At 47.5% G+C, this 21,563-nt stretch overlaps 1 long non-coding RNA gene across 1 annotated transcript in view; it reads left to right on the top strand.

Moving 5' to 3' along the window:
* Positions 1-21,563, top strand: part of LOC141568302 (uncharacterized) — a 158,146-nt gene that overhangs the window by 31,882 nt on the left and 104,701 nt on the right. Inside the window, exon 3 of the long non-coding RNA XR_012491427.1 lies at positions 6,452-6,550. This is a non-coding gene — a long non-coding RNA (uncharacterized LOC141568302). The remainder of the gene's footprint in view (positions 1-6,451; positions 6,551-21,563) is intronic.

Raw genomic sequence — 21,563 nt, 5'->3', positions numbered from 1 at the left:
TCTGCTCCCTCCACCCCCCACCCAGTATGCTCCAGTCATTTTGAACTACTTTCAGCCACTCACTAGCTGGGGGATCTTGGGAAAGTCAATTAACCTGTGCCTCAGTTTCCTCATTTATAAACTGGGGCTAACAGCACCTGCATGGGTTGTTGAGCATACATTTATAGAGGCGCCATGCTGTGATCTGAGCCCCGCACGGACTGTGCCGTCTTCTCTTGCTTCTTTGTACGCAGAGATTTTGTGCCTTGAATTTCCTCTCACTTTCTCTGGCTCTCTCCTGTTCACTTTTGAGGTCGCAGCTAAACTGTCATTTCTATCATCGCTAATGAGCACCCCGAAAGGCCCATCCCCAACTGGGCTAGAGTCCCCTGCCGCGTGATTTTATAGGGTACTGATCACTACTTGTGGAGAGTAGGTGACAGTCCGTGCTGGGTCATAATTATCTACATCCAGTCTGTCCCTGCCCCAGACTAAAAGCTCTTTGAGGGCAGGGACTGTTTCTCAGGGACTTGAGACCCCTTGGTAAATAAATATTGCTGATAGAAGGAAAGAGCAAAATGAGATGGTTGTAGACCCTGGGAGGTCACAGTTCTTTCTTTGTAAAAATGCACAAAGGTTATTCTTCCTTGATGAGCCAAAGAAAAGACACATCTTCCAACTTGGCATTTGGCAAAAGCAATGTCAACATCTGAAGATGTCCCTGGTTCTGGAACGCAGAATGACCTTACACTTTCAGATGCCTTTGCAAGGCTGCCGGTCCCACTAGGTTTGCCTTTCAGCTCTTGCCGCTGACCCCACGCCCTGCCCATTTCCTGCCTCAGTTGGTACTCCTCCAACACACTCCAACTTCTGCTAGACTGCCATGGCTCCCTGCTCCCCACTTAGCCCAGTTTCTCCTGGGCTCTTCATGGAGCTTGAAAATTGTGCTCTGCACTTAGGGTCCATGTGGTTGTGACTAGACGCAGGGTGGTGTCCCGGGGAGGCGGCCACTGCTGCCGCCCCGGGCCAGCTGTGGCAGCATTTGACATGGCTGAAGGATTCCGTCATTCCAGTTGGCCATGGCTCATTAAAATGTGTGGGCTTGCTGGGGACGGATATTTCCAAATGTGTGCTGCTTATAGGGCCATGGCAACAGATTGTGGTGTTTGATTTTGTCCGTGGTCGCTCACATGTTGGAGAGGAGAGGGGGGCGTAAGGCAGAGAGGTGCTTTCCAAAAGTTTGTGTCTGGAACCTCCTGGGAACATATCATCTGTTACCTTTCCTCATCTTGTAGGAATTAAAAGAAAAAGAACCCATTTTGTCATTCTTTGCGTGTTACAAAAAATTGAATTTCAGAATTTCAAAACATATTTTTCCTATCTGGTACGCGATGCATGCTGTTTAATTTACGTTAAATTAATTATGTAAGAAAAGCATGATTTGTCAACAAGTACATTCACAAATTACATACTTGGTTGGGAAACACAATTTTAAGATGCAGATGGAAATTTAATTATGTATTAGCATTGAAAGTAGGCAAGACTGCTTTTGTGACCTCATGTTTGGAATTCCTGCATTTTTACTTAAAAAAATCAGCTGGGTAATTGGTGTGAATTTTGAGTTTTATTGGTAAGTGTTGACATAAAAGAGGAAAATAGGCCACTTGCCATTATTTCTGCCTAGTATCCCATTGCAGGAGTGGATAGCTTCATTCCCAGTAAAGGAAGAAGCACATTGGATTTAATTCTCATTATAGTTTTCTCATTATAACATCAGCTCCTGAAATGTTGAAGCTAGCTGGAAGAGCTATTAAGACGTTTGAGTAGATAAATGAAATGTAGACGTTGGGCTCAGAAAAATGTAGGAGTGAATTGGCAGAATTATCATTTTTTTAAAAAAACTTTTATTTATTTTAAGTGTGTTTTTCCAGGACCCATCAGCTCCAAGTCAAGTAGTTATTTCAATCTAGTTGTGGAGGGCGCAGCTCACAGTGGCCCATGTGGGGATCGAACTGGCAACCTTGTTGTTAAGATCCCGGTGCTCTAACCGACTGAGCTAACCAGCTGCCTCAGAATGACCATTTTCAAGCTCCTTGTGTGGAAGGCAGCTTCCAGATGGTTCCTTCCCTTTAAGTGTAGGCTGCATCTAGTGACTTCTAATGAAGAAAGAGACGAGATGACCCTTCAAAGATTCGTTTGTAAAAGACTGTGGCTTCTCTGTAGCTCTCGCTCTCTCTTCCACTTTTTGCACTAGCTCACTCTTGATGAAGCTACTGCCATGTTATGACAAAGCCTTCCCACTCACCCTCTAGGGCAGCCCCCGCCAACAGCTGGTCAGGAACCTGAGAATATCCCAGGAAGCACTGAAGCCTATCAATCACCACAGAGTGAGTTTAAAAGTGGATTCCTTCCCAGGGGGAACTTACAATGACTGCAGCCCTAGTCGGTAGCTTGCTCGCGGCCTGTGAGACGTCTTGGGGCCCAGCACTCAGCTAAGCTGTTCCCAGATTCCTGACTCACAGAACTAATGGGAGCTAATAAGTGCTTTTGTTTTAATGCACCAAGGTTTGGGGTAATTTGTTGTGCTACAATAGATGATGAATACACCTTGTTACTTCCTTGTTGAATTTCAGTGCCCCTGTTCCTTTGGCTTCCTGGTTTTAACCAGTAGGTATACATGAAGGGGTATCTAGGTATAAATGGCATCATATCAGAAATACAACTTTATTCAGAGCCAGCCTGGCAGCCTGCCGGGGCAGCTAGGCAGCAAATCTCCTGAGGTTCTGGATGGTGAATGTGCTCGTCTGCTCTTTCCATCACTCCAAAATACACAGAGAGGCTCTCACACAGCTTTGTTTGTTTGAAAGGAAAAAAAACATGTTTATTTGCTTGGTTGATTTTTAAAAAGATGCTGTTGCCACCTTTCATGATGTGAATCCAGGTGATGACTGAGGGGAAGAAAAACATCCAGCTGCAGCCAGGAAGAGCGAGAATGTGGAGATCCTATGGGAGGTTTTGCTGGAGCACGACTGGGAGAGCAGATAGCCTCTCTGCTCACATTGGGTTGGCCAGAATCAGTCACATGGTCATAGCAACTGCAAGGGAAGCTGGGAAATACAGTCTAGCTCTGTGCTCAGAAGGTGGATGAGACAGATTTCGACAACACATAGTGGTATCTGCCAAAGTGATTAATTCTTCATTCCATTATATGAACTTTAATTGAGCACCTCTGACATGCAGACCCCATACTAAGTGTTACATATACAAAGGAGGTAGAAGAGTATGATTTTTTTGTCCTCAAAGATGTCAGTACAGCTGGAGGAGTCTGTTGATGAAAGGTGGTTTGGAAGTAAAGTCTTAGCCAGTTTCTACCTTCCCCATGCGAAAAACAGTAGCAGCTACAGAGTGTTCTGTTCATGGGCTGAATAGTACAAGTTAATCGTGGGGAGGTTTTCTCCCCAAAGCCAGGGGGCCACAAAACCACTCATCTCAAGACTCTCTTTGTTAGAAATTATGTACACGACAAAAACTCTCCTTCCCCTGCAGGAATGTTTGTGACTGCGAAATTCCATGTGGCATGTGTGGGCACCAATTCGGTCAGTCTTCTGAAACTCCAGCACCCTCTCCGTGCAGGCATAATGTTCCCCAAGGAGGTTTTCTATGTTTTTGCCAAGAACTGGGACATCAGAGTGTAAACTGCAACAAGCTCTTTGGAAAAATAATTTGGGACGATAGACTAAAGTTGAAAATATGCATAAACCTGTGACCCAGCAGTGTTCTCCTGGCTGCATGCCTTGGGAATCTTTTGATCATCTACACCAGCTTGAGAATGTTCATTGCAGTGCTGTTTGCAACAGAAATCAAACAAACAAACAAACAAACAAACAACTGTCAGCAGCATGAATATCCATCAGTGGAAGAATAAATGCAGGTATAGCCACACAACGGTAGCTAACATGAATAAATTATAGTCTCATGCATCTCACATGGATAAATATCAAAAATAGAAGGTTAAGTGTAAAACAGAAGTCACCTAGGAGTATATAAGGATGTTTTCATTTATATAAAGTTCAAAAGCATACCAAACTAAACAATATGTTGCTTGGGAATCTGTGGGTAGAGCTAGTGATTCGTGCCAGTGCTGCCTCATGCCTTTGGGGCAGTGAAGTGGCACGGACAGATTGGGCTTCCGTTCCTCTGTCTCTATGCCTGTTTCTGATGTTTTACCTTCAGAAATAGGAACTGCCTTGCTCCGCCTGGCCCTGCAATATAGTAGAGTCCCAGACAAAGATGAAAAGAGGGAGGGAGAGAGAGAAAGAGAGACAGATGTGTGTGTGAAGGGTGATTTGGTTTGAGAACAGAAGAAAGGTCCATGTTTTCCGGCCCTGCCTACATGTTAAAAACATGCATATGTGGATTGAATGTTTATTGAGCAATTATTGTGTTCCTCTTACTGTGCAAAGCAGTTCCACACACTTCATCTCATTTCATCCTCGCAGCAGCCCAGCAAGTGCATGTAGTTGTTCCCATTTTACAGATTGGAAAGGCAAAGCTCAGGGAAGTTAAGAGTTTTATCCAAGGTCGTCATGGTGGGGATAGGAACTTTGGGGTTCAGCCTCAACATGTGTGGGTGCAGAAATCCAGGGAATATGCTTGCAAAAATCTAGTGGGAAATAACTGAATTGAAACCATTGCCACTTGGAATGCTGCCCTCTCCGCCTGGCGACCCCTCCGCCCCTTGCTCATTAGAATTTAATTTTTTGCTCCAGAGTGTATCAGTTGGAGGGCAAATAAAGCAACAGCAGTGCCCTCCCTGCACTGGCTCTAGAGGCCCACCTCTGAGCAGGTGCTTGCAGATGTGGGTGAGACTGCACATCTGGCAAGTGTTAGTTGTTGGGTAGGACATGCTATGTCACACAGCCCTAATGCACGTTGGGTCTGCTGCATTTTAATAAGCCATCCGGGGAAGCAAGATTCCTAGCATTTTGTTGGCAGGGCCTGGAAGAAGCAGACAAATTTCTATCATCATGATGAATTAGGTTATTTTTGTCTTATACAAAGTTACTCCCAGTTGAAAGGCTGGACAAGCTAGGTCTTGATTAAATAAATGAAAGTTGTGTCTGACTAGTACATACATTCTCTCGTGGAGCAGCCGAAGAATCTGTGTGCTTTTATTAGCTCGGTCCCCATAATGGTTCACCTCCGATGGAGGAGGTTTTCTGCCTTGCAGGGGTGTCACTAGCTACACGGTTGAACCATTTCCTTGAAGGAATACTCTGGTTAGGGATTGAGTTTTGGTAATGGGCGTTCGCTGCTTTGGTGACTGGTATTTTCATGCCTGCAGTTTTGCGCTTATGATTTCATTAGTCCTGCCTCTAACTCATCCCCATGCATTTCCTGTGACTGGTTCTGGCTCCGAGGTGAAGCAGCCACAGGAAAGACACACACAAAAAAATAGCCAGGATTCTCTCCTGCTTTTTCATTTTTCTGGACAGAAAGGAGTTTTTCTCTTCGTTTCAGGTGACTTCGTGGCTGCAGCCACCATCATGAGGCACAGAGAAAGAAAAGAAAAACAGTGGGTTTTCTCACTTTCTCTTTCCATAGGGCCTCCTTCTCTGGCCCTCTGGCCATAAGAAGATGGCTCCTCTTGGGTCCTTTCCCTCCGTATCTATTGAGAAATTCTGGGATCTGGTCTTTCTTGGATCGAAGCTGGGAGATAGGGGAGAAAAGAACCAACCAATGGACCGAGGGTCATATCTACCTCCCTTTCAGTGTTGATCGTCCCTCCATCTGCCTGCTGTTATTTCCTTTCTGACTTCTCTGATGATTGCTTATGCACCCCACCCAGGGCTTTTAGTTGTAACCCTGAGTGAGGTAGCGTGGAGTGTGTTTGCCCCATCTTAACCGGCTCTAGAAATCTGCTTCATAGTTTCCCTGGGAAGGAATTCTATACTTGATTTTTGTATAAGCACGTGCAGTGGAAGACTGCAAGATTGGCACACATTTTCCGGATAAAGACTGAAGTCTTGGAGGATATTGGCCATCCGAGGGGCTTAGTCCCTTCTGCTGAGAAAGAGGACACGATGGAGAGAGGATGTCCTCATTGGCACAGATTACGGGGTTAATGAAGTGGTGGTGTGTGACTGACTGACTGACCGACCCTGCAGGAGGCTGCGGTCTCTCCTTCCTCATCAGGACTTTTCTTTAGGGATTCTCTGCTTCTTTCTATCCCCCGATGACTGGTCCTGTCAGAAATTTTACAAATCCCGCAAAACAACAGTACATCCTCTGGGCTACGTAGAACAGTGCCCCTGTCCCAGCACCGTCATCTGAGAGACAGGCCTCCGTGGGAACTCCATCTGCCTGACCTCCTTGCCCAGGATGTCGCGAAGAGGGTCTCGTGCTAAAATCATGCATTCACATTATGTTTGCAGATGCCATTTCTTAGGCAATGTGTCATTTGGTTTTACAGATGCTTCTTGGTGAAGAACAGGGAAGAGATGGAAGATGCTAAGAGCTGAGAGGTGGGAGCAGGAACGATGGTCTGCTCGGCTGTGGCCCTTGGCGACTGGTAAGATGATGCTGGGACCTCATAAGGGAGGAGGGAGAGGGATGGAGAGAGCAGAGAACACGGGATGATGAGGCCTGCACATGCTCCAGAGAGGCTTACTCGGTGGGTACCAAGTGAGAAACAAAACAGGGAAGTGTCTTGCATTGTCCATTGGCTTCTGAGTATGTTGGTGACTGGCCACCAGTGTACTAGCCCATAACCAGCCCTGTGTACCTTGAAGCAGAATAAGTTTTCTCAGGAAGCATAAATGTTCCTAGTTCTCATTCTAATCTTGGAAGTTTTTTAATCTAATCTCATTGGAAGTTTATTTATTTATTTATTTATTTTTAAAAAGATTTTTTATTGGGGAAGGGGAACAGGACTTTATTGGGGAACAGTGTGTACTTCCAGGACTTTTTTCCAAGTCAAGTTGTTGTCCTTTCAGTCTTAATTGTGGAGGGCGCAGCTCAGCTCCAGGTCCAGTTGCCGTTGTTAGTTGCAGGGGGCGCAGCCCACCATCCCTTGTGGGAATCAAACCGGCAACCCTGTGGTTGAGAGCCCGTGCTCCAACCAACTGAGCCATCCATGAGCTCAGTGGCAGCTCAGCTCAAGGTGCCGTGTTCAATCTTAGTGGCAGAGGGCGGAGCCCATCATCCCTCACGGGACTCGAGGAGTTGAACTGGCAACCTTGTGGTTGAGAGCCCACTGGCCCATGTGGGAATCGAACCGGCAGCCTTCGGAGTTAGGAGCATGGAGCTCCAACCGCCTGAGCCACCGGGTCAGCCCCTCATGGGAAGTTTTTGAGGGGATGGGGGGAGGTGAAGAGATATTTGAATCTATGCTCAGGTTACTCTCATCTTCTCAATACACAGGAAACTTTCAGTCTTTTTTGTTGTTGTTTTTTAATGCCTAGTAGTCTAGGGTCCAAAAGACCATGCCATTTCCACAGGCTGGGTACTGCTCCTGTAAACGTGTCCTACAAGGTGATAACAGAAATGTGAAACTCTGTTGCAGTAGCCATTTTTGCGAGCTGGCTATTTTTTCTCATTGGGGCTGCAGTTTGAAATGGGATCATCTTAGGTGTTGGACCTTGGGCTACCTTTAATATTTTGAGTCATTTGTGGAATCTCCTAATGTCCGATGCAGCATTTGTCCTAAGTTTTGTCTCTTGCTTGCCCCAAGTGGGTTTACTGTTATTGCTTACAAGCTGCGCCATTGCTCTTATCTTTGGATGTGAAATAATACCTCTCCCATCACCCTCCACTCGCTGTGTCCTCCTGCTCTTCTCTGCCTTCACACCATTAGTATTACTTACACGTGTATCATGTAGAAAGCCACACGCAGGCGAGGAGATGGTGCTCTGAAGGCAAGAGAAAGAAAAGCCTCTCCTTTCTTGCATTTAATGCTTCTTATTGTGGAAACATTTGTGCTGAAAGCTGCCAGGAAACAAAGATGGCGGGGGAGAGGGCGGGGTTTGGGGAGGAGCCAAATCCCCCAAACAAGGTAGGAAGATGGTCAGTGCGGGGATTAGGAAAGGAGTACAAAATTCCTGGGGTTGGGTGGCGGGGAGATGAACCTAGATGTGGTTGGCTGGGATAAACCTCAGGGAAGCAGGAGTGGGACGGGGGGAATTTTCCACAGTTAACTATAGTCCCTCTTTGAGGCATGAGCTGGGGATTAGCTGGGCTGGTGCCTAGGACTCTTGGCAAGAAAAAAGGAAAGACCAACGATAGAACTTAAGTGGGAGGTTTGCAGTCTTGGGCTAACATTAGACTAACTTGGGGAAATTAAAAAAAAACAAACGAAAAACAAACAAACAATTCCTGGGATCTACCCTAGACCAGTGCTTCTCAAACTCTACTGTGCATTAGAATTATCTGGGAATCTCAGTGAAATATAGATTCTGATTAATTAGGTCTGAAATTCTGTGTGTCTGACAAGCTCTCCAGTGCTGCTATACTTGTGGCTCGAGGACCACACTTTGAGTAGCAAGGGTCTAGAACAATTAAATCACAGTCTCTTGGAGGTAGGTCCCAGCCATGGATTAAAAAAAAAAAATCCTCAGATTTATAGGGTTGATATTCTCTTGCCTTAGAACCTAATAAATGATGGGAGTGAAGGAACTTGGGGTCCACCACAATGAAAGTGGGTTCCACTGCGAGGATGTGACAGATGGTCTGAGAGGGATCACCCCAGCCCCCCACTGTGTGGAATTAGAAGGATCTCCAAGATTGCTTGGGGGAGTCACAGATAAGTCATCACAGCAGGTGGCATTGACCCTTCTGTGACGGGGAAGAGGCTCACTGAGTGGGTTCAGCATCCTCTCAGCTAAGTCCATGCCAAGAACTTCTGAAGCCTGTAAGTTTATTCGTGCTGAGAGACCAAGTCACAAAGCTCCCCTCACTCTGGGGCCTCCTCCTGCTTCTCTCTTAGAGGTGACCCCCAAGGGATTTTGTTTGGACTTCACAGACTTCACTTTAATCCTCAAAATGGAGCAGTCAGGTCTGGGTCAATTGTGTGGAATGTTTTCTACCTGATGGAAAAAGAAACCATATCTAGAACTGTCAACCTAGAACTCAGACTCAAACAAAGCAACATTAAAATAAAAACATTTATGGGGAGAAGGAAGTAAACACAATACAGAAAACTAAACCGTCCTGGCCGGCTGGGGGTCAGTTTGTAGGCCATCAAATGTCCACCTAACTTCTTTGATGCGTCATCTGTTTCTGGGCTAGTATTTGCTTTATAAACTTATCATTTTATTCTTGCAGCAAATGAAGCAATTGGCTTGACTGTTATTCCTTTGATTTGTGGCATGGGCCTAATGCTGCTCCTCCAGAAGCCAGAATTTACCCACCTTACCCACTTTTCCCACCATGTCCTCGGGCCCTGTAACTCACTCTGACTTTGATCACTCCGTCATTCTGTGACTTTGGCTAATAGGCCATTATTCTAGAAATTACCATTATATTTTATTAATAAGAGCCAGGAGAATTGCTAGCAGTGACATGCTAGAAGATTTGCAAGTGGGGGCCCCCTATGTCTTGTAACATGTGACTGCACTGGCTGGCCCCTGTGATTGATGAAGAGAGCGTGGGCTCCCTCCCTGCATCCCTCCCTTACAGCCAGGTGAGCGTCATCCAGACCCTGGCTCTAGGTACCACTGGCTAATCCTGGCTGAGGGTCGCCCTGAAAAGAGGTGCGCAGGGAGGGAGTGTGACATGTAGGTCTTAACATGAGTGGGGGGACCACTCACACCTGCAGGTGGGGTCATGGTCAGAACTCCAGGTGTGGGCCAGGGAAAGAGACGGCTGTGCATGTGTTCACAATATTTTTCATTCCCCCTCCCCAATAATCAAAGAAATATCTGCTTATTCCAATAGACATATTTGGGAAGTACTGAAAAGTGGAGAGTTAAAGAACTGTACCATTTAGAGGCAACCACAAAGCTCACATTTCCATCTCTCATTCTTGTGATATATTATGCATATATTTAGCTCATTCTATCTACATAATTCTGTACTCTTTTGCTTCCTATGGCATGGCACTTACCGAAGTCATTACAGAAAACTCTTAAATATCATTTTAGGCCGCTGCATGAATGGACTATCGTAGAGTTAAATCATGGCTCACTTAGCCCTCTGCATACGTACCACTTATCAGGAGGGACCCATTCCCCATGGACTCCCCTAAAGCATTGTGCTCAGGGAAATTCCATCAGACCCCTGGGTCATACTTCAGCTCCACCCTTTGCCAGATCAGTGGCCAAATCCCCCATGTAGTCATGGGGTAAAATGGGACCCATAATAATTAGCAACGTGTAATTGCTGCATCATTGAAATTTGATCGTTGCTGTAAAGCATCCAGCACATAGCAAGTGCTGTTTAAATCTGTTGTACCAGAATTTCAAATGTCTTTGTACTTGGTATTCCCTCTATCTGGAACACTTTTCCCCTAGAAATCTATACGTAAACCTGCTTTTTTTTTTTTTTAAATTTAATTAGGAAAGCTTCTCAGAACACCCAATAAAAAGAGGTAATACCCCTCATTGTCTTAACCCACCTTTATTCTTTGTATAACCTGTATCACCGCCTGGCACATTGTCTGTAGATTCATTTAGTTACGACCCGTCTCCCCACTTCAGAGTGGAAGCTCCCTGACAGCAGGGATTTTGAGTGCTTTGCCTACTGCTGTGTCCCCGGCACCTAGAATCACACCTGGCGCATCGTAGATGCTCAGTGTACACATTAATAAATGGGTAGGTAGCTTGGATACCTGGGGTGAAAATGCAAAGTCTGGGCCACACACTAGCCTCTTCTCTGGGAATATGACTCCGGAATCTGTTTTTTAAGGATCTTCACTGGAGCTTTTTATGCCCTTTGAAATCTGAGACCCACTTTCTTGAACTGTAGTTCTTTCCCCCATTTTTCCTTAACAGCACTCATATACTCTGACTTCATTTTTCTGTTCTGTCCAAACCTACTTGACTCTAAGTGAAGTAATAATAATTGAAAAAACAATGGTAATATTAGTCATGACAACATATTGGACACTTTGTTGTATTCCCTACTCAGCTAATTTGCTCAAAGATCATCATAAGAAAGTCATTTTTTGGGTGGTGAACAGGACTCCTGTGGATTGCTTTGACGGCACAAAGAGAAAATGAAGCAATACTATGTGTGGTTCATGCAAAGCTCTCCTCTTTCCTCCCCTTTGCTCTCATATCCTGATCCTCCCTCCCTTCTTCCTCACACTTGACCACCGCACTTCTTCCGGAGTCTTTTCCTTTCTTCAGTGGTCAGGACTGCCAAGACCCGGGCCCCTGCGTGTGGACCCAGGCTGGGCTTGAATGGAAGGCATGGAGTTGGACAGACCTGGGTTTTCTTTCCCTTCCCATCCTTCACGATTGCCTTTGCCTGTGTCTGTGAAATGGGTACATGGAAAGAATGTCCTCGGAGGTTGTTCTGAGCCTTTAGTAAGATAAAGCAACTAACAAGTTTAACGTCATGTTTGCTCATCTGAAATGTGCAACGTAAGAGAGTGAGTCCTGTTTTCAAAAAGTGGTGACACTCATTCCTCTCCTTCCATCTTCTGAAACAATCCATCGTGGAGGCTATGTTGGTTCTCTGACTCCATTCTTTGTTCAGCAAACACGTATTGGGGTCTTCTTTGGGACAAGCATGGTGCTAGGTGCCAGGGGTGCAAAGATGATACAATATCTCGGTCCTTGCTGTGGGACATACTAGCAATTTTACTATAATGCATAATAAATTTATATTTCTATGGTGATAGGTTTTGGATGGAGGGTTAAATCTTACCATTTTGGGTTAATTGGGGGTCAATCTGAATGATAGCATCCTTCAGAATAATCAGTCTCGTTACTTGACTCATTATAGGAAACTCGATAAATGCAGATTTGAATTAAATTGAACTTAATCTTCCTTAAATACATGCCATAGTTGAAACTAGGTTAACAAGTGTTATCTAATAAAGAGATCCTTGGTGAGAACCAGTTAAGAATGACTATAATTAGTGATTGTTTATCATTGTCAATTTAAATCCGTGGGTATTCCTAAAGTACTTAGAGGTGCTTAAAATGTGTTTGCTCTCTTAAGAGGCTTTAAAAATTTTTCTCTACAATCTTGTTGACACAGTTAATTAACAGTTAGACCAATAGACACAAATGCTTTCTTCCCAAGTTGTGTTGGGGTAGACCTCAGTCATAGCACAATTATTTCCAAAATTCCTGCGTGTGAAATGCAGATGAGTAAGTACTGTACACGGTCTTAGCTCTGATGAATAATGAGCTAAAAAACACTTACTGCAGGCTTCTCCCCCAGCTCTGCCCAGTGATTTTTGTTCAAAATGTTTCAGAACTCTCCATTTTTCCTACAGAAGTGCTTTTGCCTGTAATATCTTGATATGGCAGTCTTAATGCTGAAATGAGCCATTAACTAAGGAGCTATGATTTTTTTTTCCCCCCCGGCCAATGTTTCTGACCAGGAAGTTAGAATCAGCATCAGATCTGTGGATTGCGACTTCAAAATATAAACAAACTGCCCAGGCTGAAAATACTAATTATTTGGGTGGAACCAGCTGTAAATGATGCAAAATCTGTACCTTTTGTTTCACACCCAAATGTATGTTAAAGAGATGCATAGGTTTGTTCATGATGGTTTGTTGAAATACACTGAAGGGAAGAAGAGAGAGTGGAGACATGGGGATTTTAAATGGCCTGTGGGATGTCTGAAAGTGTGGCTCTGGGAATCTTCTGGAAATCTCCAGGGCTGCTGGGGCGGGGGTGGGGGGAGGGGTGGGAGCTGCAGCCTGCCCATTTCTCTCCAGGCAGAATTTCATGCTTGTCTCTTTTCTGGACACAAGTCAGGTGTGCTGGGCTTGGAATGGGCATGCTAGACCCCTCTGCCACTTGGCTGTCAATATTTGGGGCCTTTGCCAGCCCCTTGGGGAGGTTCTGAGCTTTGCCACAGCTGGACTCGCTCTGTCAGCAGGGTGGTGGGGAGGAAGGGGGGCCTTCTTAAGCCTGGGATGAACACCAGATTCTAACGCTATGAATATAAGTCTTGTATAAAGCTTAGAAAAAAAAAAAAAAGGAAAGAAAAAAGATAGTTATTAGATTAAAGGTGGATTTGAATTGAACTTGACTTTTCCCTGTTACTCAATGCACCCAATGGCTGGAAGGGACTAGAAGGGGAGCCTGGGCAGTGGTCCTCAAGCGTGGTCCCCAGCCATGCAGCAAGTAGCATCCTCTGGTAACCTGACAGAAATGCAAATGCTGGGGCCCCTCCCCAGACCTCCTTCGTGAGACACGCAGGCACTGGGGCCCAGTGGACCTGTGTTTAGCAAGTTGCTCAGGTGACGACGATGTAGTGGGAGTTTGCAAGCCTCTGGGTGAGAAGAGAACTAACATTGGCTTTGCCTGTTCCTTTGTTACAAACACGGAGCGCTGGCCCTTCGATTTAGAGTCTCCCATGCTTGTCTGCAAGGTGGACCTGGGGACACAATACACGTGAAACAGAAGGTACTTGAGCGTCGAGAGGTTAATGACTTGGGGGGGGGGGAATGGACATTGAGTTTGGAATAGGGCCACCCGACCTACTTTGGGGTCTTTGCAAAGCTTCCCCAAGCCAGTGATGTTTGAAATGCCAGCTGGAGGACAAGAAGGTGTAGGGGGAAGAGAAAGCCTGATGGTGGGCTGAGTGGTCCAGGCAGGAGGGAGACCGCGTACAAAGGCCCAAGAGGGGATGGGCCTGGTGAAGGAAACAATAGTTCCCAAATTAGTTTGCACCTGGAATCACCTCAAAAAATACTGATGCCTGGGCCACAGCTGTAGAGATTATGGTTTGGTTACATTTGAAAACAATTCCAGGAGGTTCTAACTTGGGACAAGTTTGAGAACCCCTGAACTAGAAGAGGGCAGGAGTGCAGGGAGCCCAGAAGGGGGAGAGGCCAGAAGAGGTGTGCGGCCAGCAGGTGGGGGGGCAGGTGTGCGGGGTGCCCTGGCAGGGCTGCACCCAGCAGGGAGACCCCAGAAGATCTGACTTGGAGAAGGTCACGTTGGGGCTAGAAAATGAATTGGGGGAAAGGAGTTGTCAGCCGGAGGAGGAAGCAATAGACATATAATCGATCGTTTTCAGCACAGAGGACGAGGGAGATGGGGAGTTCGTGATGGTCCTTGATTTCTGGTTTGCAGATGTGCAACGACTGGCAGAGGACCAGGTTTGGGGGAAATCATGAGTTTGGCTCTGGGTGTATTGAGTTCAGTGCAAGTGGCAGAAAGGTGCAATGAATAGTGGGGTTGTGTGACGTGTGTAGGCGAAGCTGCGGGCCTCGGGCTGGGATGGCGGCTCCAACGTGCCTTTAAAACTTGAAACTCTTTATGCTTTTCCGCTCTGCCACCTTCGTGCTTGTGTTTGTGGCTTTGCGGTCACAGGTGGTCACTGCACCCCCAGCTTCCCATCCACACTGTAGGCAGGAAGAAGCAGGAAGCGGAACATGTGTGTGTGTCTGTGTGTAGGAAACGGGGGCCTGTATCAGGAAAGAGCAAGTTTTCCCCTAGACCTTCCACTTGTGTCTTTTTGCACAACTGTGTACACAGCCCGCTCTACTAGAAAGGCAATCTGGGGAGCACACTGCACCCCAGACAAAATGAAAGGTTCTGTTCATATGGGATAAAGGGGAATGGATAGTGGGTGAGCACACCGTGTGTGTACCTCGCATGCTTTGTCCAGCCGAGAAGCGACGTTGGCTGGGTAGCTAAGTGTATGTGCCTCTGTAGCTCAGGGACCAGTGAGGGATGAAGCATTTCAAGGTTATGATTGTAGGAACAGCAGTAGGATCTTTGCTGTCAAGTTAGACCTTCCAATTCCTGAGGTTCTGCCTCCTCGGCCCGCCTCCCCCCTGCCTGGAATCTGTCTGTCTTCTTGGTAAGGAATACAACTCTGGCAACACCTCTTCGCTATGTCCGTCTGCCCCCAGTTCTTTGCTGGGGACCTGGCTAGTTCTCCGTTGCCCACACTATCTAGGGGGCAAGCCAGTTTTATGACAAATGCCTCCCCAGGCCTGGGCCCCGGGTGGCTGACGGCTGGTGTGGGTGAGGGCATTGCTACTTTGTGGCAGATCTGACCCTGTTGCGGTGGGCCCCCTGGGGTGCCAGCTACTTGTTCAGCCACTGGGGTCCCCTTGGTTTGCCACGCCTCCTGATGGGGCCTTGTCTGCAGGTTTTTAATCAGCAGCCCTTCCCATCATTGGGAATGACATGAAATTGGGCTGGCTGATTGCCAAGGAGATGCTGGCCCTTCCAGAGCAGGGAGGAGAGGGCTACTCTTTCTTCAAGTTGTCAATCTCGTCTTTTTCTGAGAGCACAGAACCAACTTTAAAAACGAGAACAAAACACAAACAGAAACAACTAACAGGCTGAGCTGACCAACGATGCCCAGAAGAGGACAGAGAGAAGGAGCCAGTCTCATAAATAGTGCTTTTGTCCACTGAGGGCTTTTAGCACTTTAGATGTGAACAAATAAAGAGTTTGCTGTCTAAGCACCAAACTAAATGGGCCTTGAAAATTATAGAGGAATTTCCCTGGCTGTCATTATGCTGTCCCCAGAATCAGTGGGCTTAAGGCCCTGAAGAATTTCAAGCTGATGTGTCAGACACATCCTGGGCTTGGGACGACGCAGAGGGCGCCAGCAGTTGATTAGGACCCTGTCCTTGCGAGCAGCAGGGCGCCACCTTTGGGGCCAGTTCTGTGGAGCCTGAAGTCAGTGCACATGCACAGCCAGTCCCCCTATTCCACACGATGATCCCTCTGTCTGCAGGTTTAGGCCTTTGCCCTCGTTCCTACTTTGTCCCTTGTTGGAGACAGCGCTCACAAGTAGCCTGGGTTTTGTTTGTCCCTTATTTGAGGGCTGGAACCTGCTCCCCGTCCCTGTCTGATGGCTGTGTTGCATCTCAAGTCAGAAGAGCTTCCCAGACTAAAGTCAGCGCTATCTCCTGATGCCCGGGCCCGAGGATGGATCCATACGGCATCTCTCAGGCCGTGTTCTCATCCTGGCTGCACAGGAGACTCAGTCGGGGGAAATTGAAAAACAAAAACAAACACAAGGTTTTGATGCCCCTTAGACCATGTAAAATAAACTCTGGAAATGGGAGCTGGGCTGCTGCATATTCTGAAAGTCAACAACAATATGCTGCCGTGTTTGAGAGCCGTCACCTTAGATTAATGGTAAATAGCGTATTTACTTAAGGGCCAGTCAGATAAAATAAAAGTATTTATGGGAAGACTTTAAAAAAAATGTTGAAAACTAGACATTTTTGGTTCCATTGGGATCATTTATTCAGCAGTCATTGCCTAGCATGTGCTCGGCCACGCTCTACAGATACAGAGGTAAACAACCGATGGAATGATAGCTTTTAATCTGGTAGTGGAGACGTAGGTAAGCAAAACGACTCTAATACGTAATTAAAAACTATGCTAAGCGGCAAGGATGAAAGATGTCAGGTGCTAAGGGAGCAGTTCCACTCCCATTGGGCTGGGCAGTGGTGGAATGGGCTGAGGGGTCATTGTTAGGGAACGATTTCCCCAGGACAGACATTTGCATGGGAGTCAGAGAGAAGGGTGGGTGTTCCCAGGTGGAGAAAGGATGGTGTGTTCCAGGCAGAAAGAACAGTGTTTGCAAACCCCTGAGGAGTCTGGGGAAAGGTCCTGTGATGGGAGTCAGGAAGCCGAAGGGGCTCACGGCTGGGGATGAGGTCTCTGAAGAAGCCAGGGCCACGTTCGCTAGGCCTGTTGGACTCTGCCCGGAAGCAGAAGGATTTCAGGAGAGGGATGTGATCGGATGTGCTGCCCGGAAAGTTCACTCTGGCCCGAGTAGGGAGGGCGGATGTGCGGGGGCAGGAGGAGATGTGGAGGTGGTGGTGGGGGGGTTGCTTGGAGGCAGCTGGAATCGTTCAGGCAAGAGAGGACCGTGTCCCTACTTCAGGGTGGGAGAAGGAGCGTGAGAGCTTTGTAGGGTGAAATGGACTCAAGATTCCAAAGTGGACCAGGGAGTAGGAGTGGGGTCAGCCTGGGTGCTCAGCCCTGGACTGGGTGGGAGCTGGTGTCACCCACAGAGACAGGGAACCCTGGGCAGGGGGCAGCAGGGCTGAGGGGTGTGTGTGTGTGTATTCACCAGGAGCCCCGTCCGTGGCCACGGTAATAGAAGAGAGTTGTTTCTTTGATGAGTCATGAAATATTAGTCACTGAGCATATTAGGGAGGAATGAGAAGGTGACAGCTTCCTCGTATTGTATCTCTTGCTTCTGTGTGACCTGCGTTATCCCAAGTGTCTCACAGACCCTGGAGGAAAGTCGTATTATGATCACAGTTTTCAGAGGGACACTGCAACTCAGAGAGGTGAAGGGGCTCGTCCAAGACCCTGCCCACGGGCTGGGCCAGAATCTGTCAGCTCAGTCCCCTCCTTCTCTAGTATGTGCTGAGTGCCAAGTGTGTGAGCACCGTATGTCCAGGTGCCAGAGGGCAGCGTAGGGCCAGTGTGATGCCCTCCCTCTCCCCACACCTGTAAGTTCTCTTCTCGCTCTGGGTGGGACAGCAGGCCCATCAGAGCTGCAACCCTTGGAGCAACCCCAATACTTCCACCAAGGAGTGTGTGTGTGTGTGGGGGGGCGAGGTGTCTGGTGGCTGCTGACCTGGTAGGTCACAATGGCTCCTGCCCCCAGAGATTCCAGTCCTGGCCAATGGGGCCCAGAACTGCCCACTCCCCTTCTAAGGAGACTCCTCCTGTCCTCTCTGGAGGGCCCTGCCTGGAAGCATTGGCCTTTCTCCCTGCTGCGTGTGAACTGAAAGGCAGGGAATAGATGCATGTGGAACCTGGGAAGCCTTGAGCTCAAGGTCCCAGTGTCCTCAGCTGACAGACAGCTGGCTCCTGGGTTTAATGTACATAGTCTTGGACCTGGTCCTTCTCTAGTCTAATCCATTGCTCTTTGCTGTCAGTCCAAAACCCCCAGCCAAGGAAGCCTGAGCACACACAGTCCAGTAGTGAGTAATCGTCACTGGTGCTTAGCTCGATTGTCTCAACGGGTTGTCTGAGTGTGGAAAAGACACCATCATTGCGTCTTACAGTGCGAGGCTAACAGACTAAACCTGGCTCCCTGGTGGCCCCTCAGCCAGCCCCCTCCGAGGGACCAAAAGTCTCCGGGCTCTGGGGTTGCCTGTAGCCATGGCGGCGATGGTGTCAGGTCCCTGAGGGAACCTCTGAACACCCCTTCCTCCTTGATTTATGGCATGCCTCCTGGCAAATGCTTTCTCTCTCCATCTTTAGTTGGTGGGCGTGAAGCATTCACTCACTTTCTCCCCCCCATTAGTCCCCAATCTCAGTATTACTCTTAGGGGTTTGTATAGGGGCCTCTCAGTACCTGTTTTCTAGGTTTCCCACGTTAGTCGTTTTTTCAGGCACTTTATCTCCGACATAGGTATAAATACCACAAGTTTGGATGATTATAACATCTGACCTTACAAGAATGTCTCGGCTAGGCCCAGGCAGAGGTTGCAGTTAGAATGGAAGTAAGAGAAATGATGGATTCTGAAATGGAGAAATGGAGGCACAGGAAGGGGAAGTGAGTGAACCAAGACCCCACAGAGTCCATTTCAGACCCCATGGTCCATTCTCTCCCTGGTGCACCCAGGGCCTGCCGTTTGTCATAACAACTCACCTCTTCACGGCAGCCTATACAGTTGACCTTGAACACCTTGGGTTTGAACTGTGTAGGTCAGTCGCAAAAAATCTGCACATAAGTGGACCCATGCAGTTCAAACCCGTGTTATTCAAGGGTCAAATGTAGGGATGCCCTCACCACTGTCCTTTGTAATAACTGGGTGACCCTGGCCCAGCTCTGAGAGGCTGGCGGCTTGGTCTTGGACGGACAGGTACGAGTGGATGCTGTTGAGCATTTGTGGGGCCAGGCTCCCTTCTGTGTGTGGGGCGCGCCTGAATTCAGGTCATGCAGTGATGAGTTAGCCACCTCCTGACTACCTGTGGGGAAGGCATCTGTCTAGTCCCCGTGTCTCAGATGTTGTTCGCTTCTCTGGGCTGCTGCTCGGAGTCAGGCCACCTGTTTCCAGAACCCTGCCTGTGGTGGAGGGGAATTTCAGGTCCCAGGATAGCCCAAGGACAGGAAAATCCGCCTGAGACTCACTTGCTGTTCCAATGACATGACAGCAAATGTAGGCGCAGGATGCTCTGTGCAAAAGGATCATTTCTGCGAGACGGGGGCTCGTTAGCTGATAGAGGAAACCACCTTTCCTGCACAGTTCTGCCCAGAGGAGGTGTGGCCTTCGAATCCTGCCCTACCCAGTAATTTAGAAGAACAGCAGTACTGATGACAACCAAATCCACTTGGATCCGCAGGAGAGTCCTAGGAGGCAAACTGTAATTATCTGTATTAGACTCTGAGAGGGAGCTGGGTTTTACAACCTGATGTTCTCTGCCACAGCACGGGGTGTTGCTAACGTCTCTTTTTGCTCCGGGTGTGGCTCTGCAGCGAAGTGCTTCCTGGCAAATTTCCAGGTGATTCCTAAAGCTGCACTCTTTGCCAAAACCTCAGGGAGTTCATTGTCTCAGAGTGGTGACATTTGAGAGGGCTTCTTCTAGAATCTTCTGAGAGTTCGTTCCCATGTTTGTGGAGGAAATGTTTTAGGCTTTCTCTTAAGTTACATTCCCATTAAGAAGCAAATAGTTCTTGTATATTCTTATACCTTAAATTAATCATCCATTCAACTTTCCCATGAGGTTTTTTTTTTTCTTCTAACATGGTGGCAAATGTCTACAAAGTAATTTTTAAAATATGGTATTTCTCTCCCTTTACAAGAGGTGTTGCTACCTTGGGACCAGAGGAGACCCACATGCAACCCTGAGGGCAGCTGGGCAGCTTCAGCACTGAAGCGCCTCCCTCCTGCTCATCCTCGGTGAAATGACAAATCCCAGCCGAATACAGGGTTGAGTCTGGGCTCTGTGATAAGGCAGGTTTGTGTTTACATCTAGGCTTCCCTGTGCTGCTTGCATAGCCTTACGCCAGTTACCAAACCCACAGAAGGTGTGAATTGCCCCAACACTGTGCTCAGACACGTCAGCCTGGCTTCTAGAGCCTGCACTAGGCCATGTCCCTAAAAGTGACCCCAGCCCCCATGCCGAGCTTTTGCTCAAGAAAGTGCAGTGCTGCCAAATTGCAAAATGTACGTTGTATCAACCCACTCTGCCAAACCACTGGAATTACATTTCCAGTAATTCTCTGCTCACTCCCCTTCTATAATTTCCCATTTCCCCACGGCTCACCCAGTCCCGTTTTCGCTTCCCATAGCCCTGTTAGTGATCCCTGTGTGTTCTCCCTTTAAAAACCAAAGTTACCTTTGTCTTAGCTGGAGCTGAGTTCAGGTTTGTACTGGAGTCTTTCTCCTCCATGGCAGTAGTCTGAATAAAATACCGTGTGCTGCCTTTGACATGTAGCCAGCACCGTTTTTCTTTGACAAAGTCTCAGTTTCCCAACCTGTCTAACGGAGACGAGACTGTTTCTTCTGCTGCTGTGGACCTCTCTGTGATTATGACTGTCCTGACAGGGAAGTGTCACGGGCCGTTAGGGTGTCCCCTGAAGTGGAGACCACGTTTGCCAAATGTGTACATATCAGTGGTTGTACTGAGGAGGAAGAAACCCGAGCAACTTCAAAGCAAAATCAACCGTTGAAAGGGTCTTCACATTTACCTGCTAAGAAGAGGGAGAGGTCCGTGTAGGCAAGGCAGACGCGTACAAGGGGGATGGAGGGAACTGGGAAGAAAGTGAGAGGAATGTGACTACATCAAAGCTAAGCATCTCTGTCTGGTCAAGGTACCAGATGACAGAATGGGAGAAGATATATCTGGGCTACGCAAGAAAACCCTCAAATCAACAGGAGAAAGAGTAACTCCTGATAAAATGGGAAAAGGATACAAACAGGCAATTTTTAGACGAAGCATCCTGTACCACACCCCTAAAGAAATAAACACACCAAGACGTGCTTCATATCAGTAGGAATCAGTTAGCTGGGAATGAAACAACAACAAGATGTTCCTGTATGTTTCTATCTAATAGAAAGTGGGAGAATGCCAAGTGTGGTGGAGCTGCAAGGAGCCAAACAGCATGTGCATACCTGGGGCGCCGGCCTGTCCCTGGCGGCCTGAGGACATGCTCAGTGCAGTGTTGATTGTAGTAGGGGTCATGCATCCAGCTTAAGGACCAGGCTGGCCGAGCACCAGGTGGATGCACGTTGGAAGTCCAGTGCCCCAGTAAGAGGAAACGGGTCAGATCTATGCACTGCACAGCTGGAGGCTAAGAGTATTGTGAGAACTCCAGGGAGCAGAAGGAAACCGCAAACAACGCCACTAACGAAAATTAAAAGTACGCAAGGGCCAATGTATGCAGCTCTTAAGAAATAGGTACGAAAGGCTACCCATGAACCAGAATAAAATAATTGCTTTATAGGCAAGGAG

This window comes from Rhinolophus sinicus, linkage group LG13 (assembly GCF_036562045.2).
Source record: "Rhinolophus sinicus isolate RSC01 linkage group LG13, ASM3656204v1, whole genome shotgun sequence".
Classification (NCBI taxonomy): Eukaryota; Metazoa; Chordata; class Mammalia; order Chiroptera; family Rhinolophidae; genus Rhinolophus; species Rhinolophus sinicus.
Note: the sequence above shows the minus strand (reverse complement) of the source record. Positions and strands in the feature narration are given on the sequence as shown.